At 33.6% G+C, this 2,856-nt stretch overlaps 1 long non-coding RNA gene across 1 annotated transcript; it reads left to right on the forward strand.

Moving 5' to 3' along the window:
* Positions 1-297: 297 nt before the first annotated feature.
* Positions 298-2,856, forward strand: LOC149896320 (uncharacterized). The gene is made up of 3 exons (XR_016458350.1): positions 298-390; positions 796-873; positions 1,454-2,856. It is a non-coding gene; the product is annotated as an uncharacterized LOC149896320 (long non-coding RNA).

A 2,856-nucleotide genomic window follows, 5' to 3' on the forward strand; every position in this document is an offset into this window, starting at 1 on the left:
TCAATAGGCACACAAAATTTCGAGCCGTTTCGGTAGAGTATGTAATATGGTAACTAAGATTGTGACATGAGGATTTTATATATTATATTTATATACTATATATAGAGAAGAGAAGAATATATCCGTGGTAAAGAACGAGTATGTATAAACATTTCTCCAGGAAGAAGAAAGAGTCTTACGGTGCATTTCCGCCATACTGTTACAAATGACCCAAAATTTTGTGTTAGTATCTCCCGGCCTAATAGGTTTATTACAGACAATAACAATGATTTTTAACACAGATGCAGAACAACCTAGCTCAAAGCATGTTCCTGGGTGGTCGTGGCGGGTACGCGGGTGCATCGCTGCAAGGCCCGCTAGCTTATTTGGAGAAGACAGCTACCAATATAGGTTTGTAAAAATAAAAGTAATGATCGTGTTTTATTTTAATGATTTATCAAAGAGGTTGAAATTGATTTACGAATTTGGAGTTAAAATGAATCCTAAACAATATTTTAGAATTTAGCGTAGGTAGGGAGGGACTACCTATAAATTTAAGTGGGTCATACCACTGTTAATATTTTAAATAAAAGCAATTTAACAAAAGTAGTCGATGTCTCGTTATATTAAAAAAAAAATAAAAAAATAACGTTTAGTTTTAATTTTTTTAGATATAAAGCATTAAAATTTAAAAATGAGAAATTTTTTTTTCATTTTTAACGTGGTCCAAAAACGTGGGCAAATTATTAATTTTTTCGAAAAAAGTTTCATTTAAAAAACTTGATCGTCTTTTACTAAAAAATATTTATGTTCCAGACATGGTGGGTCTGGGCGATGGGCGCAGGTGACGCGGCCGCGGGAGGGGCAGGGGCCGGGGCCGTGGCAGAGGCCGAGGTACGTAAACATGAGTCAGTTAGTAGATAAAAAAAGTTCTATGAGTTAATCCTATGAGTTGGCTGAATACCTGGTTTCCTATGAGTTAGTTCCATGAATATTAATACATAGCTAGTTTCCACCTTTCTGGAAATAATACTGCTGTATAAGACAGCATGCGGAGACAGGTATTGAAATCTCACTCACAGCATACAACTCATAAGAAATAAGATATGTATTTTATTTTAAAGGAGGTTGGCCAAATCGTACCAGATGACGAAACGATGGCGTCCCAATATGCCATATACATATATATGAAAAATACCCCTATTTTTTAAGGTCTTAAAAAACACAAAAAATACCTCTCTAAGTAGCCACAAAAAAAAGATATCCGTAAATATATATCTATTTTTTGTTTAAAGCTTGTGCAAAGTCAACATAATTTAATAAATAATTATGTTTTTCCTAATTCTAATTAGAATTTGATTATTTTTATCTGAATTGTACCTCTACATTTTATTTTTTTTTAAGTGTTTTTGAATATATAAAAGTATTATATTTGTACTTAAATTATAAATAAAGTATTTATTAACCCCCACAGGTCGCGGCGCGTCCCCTGAGTACGGCGGCAGTCTGACGCCCCCGTAACCCTCCCCCCCGGGCCACGAGCCCGCCCGACAATCCGATACACTCACTGACTTGCTTGACTCACTCATGCAGTAACACATTCATGTTGTAATACACTCATACACTAAAACTCCCATGTTTAAACACACTCATTATTATTAACATATGTTGAAATACATTCATGCAGTAACTCGTTCATACAGTATCACACTTAAGCGCGTTTCGGGTCATTTGTAACAGGATGGCGGTTCTACAGGGGTCTTAGTACGCAATGACAAAAAGAAAAATGATGGTCAGAACGCTGATACCGGATACCTTAAGATACTATAATATAAAATATTACAGTATCTTAAGATAAAATATTATAGTATCTTCACCGTGTGTGACGCGCATTATGCGGTAATACGCTCATGTTGATACACACTCATACTATAACTCACTTATGCAGTAACACACTCATGCAGGAAAAAACACATACCTACATGATCTTACGGTGAATTTACATCAAACGAACATAGAGCTAGAGCAAGAGCATTCTTTCGTGATCTTTTAGTGTAAACGAAAACTCGTATTCAGTGTTGTTCGGTATTAGAACCAATAGAACATTGCATAGAATCTTTTCGAACGCACTAAGAACAACGAAAGAATGTTCTACGCCTGTTTACACTAAAATAATTCGACATAGTGGGGTTTGAATGAGCATTTGCTCGTTTGATGTAAATACACCGTTAGACTAATCACTTTTCTTTCAATCGTAAATCAGTGAGTGTTTGGTATTAATAAGTGAATATTGCAAATGCATGTTCATGGACAATGTGGAGTATAAATTAAAAATGTGTAGAAATCAGTGTATGTGAATAAATTGAATTTAGTATAAGGTTTATTCTCTAGATTTTCTTTCGCAATCCTTGGTTTTTCAGTGACCAAGTCAAAACTCATTTCGTCAAAACTGCTTTCGACTGCAGAACTTAGTCAAAAGTGGTTGTAACCGGCAATGATTTGACTTTAACTTTTACATTCATATTGTACAGTAAGAGATGGAAAGAATAATTATTTATCTATCATTATTATTATGATGAATGTAACATGTTTACGATATTTTATAATGTGTAACTATCCATTTATATTGACCATGATCACGGTCACAAATCACAATTATAATAATGATCAAGTTAATATTTTAATTCACAGCGACCACACAACATACCTACCTTAATTGTGATGGTCAAATAACAATGATTTATAGTGACCGTGATCACGGTCAAAAGTCTGTTTTGCATCAAGTCATAGTTATTTATTAATATTTATGTCTAATTTGTGTGTTAAAATATTATAATTGTAATGGAATTAGGTATAAAGTTAGTAAAAATTATTGTA

This window comes from Colias eurytheme, chromosome 29 (assembly GCF_061535395.1).
Source record: "Colias eurytheme isolate Ceu_HAF_F1 chromosome 29, ilColEury1 Martin Lab GWU primary, whole genome shotgun sequence".
Classification (NCBI taxonomy): domain Eukaryota; kingdom Metazoa; phylum Arthropoda; class Insecta; order Lepidoptera; family Pieridae; genus Colias; species Colias eurytheme.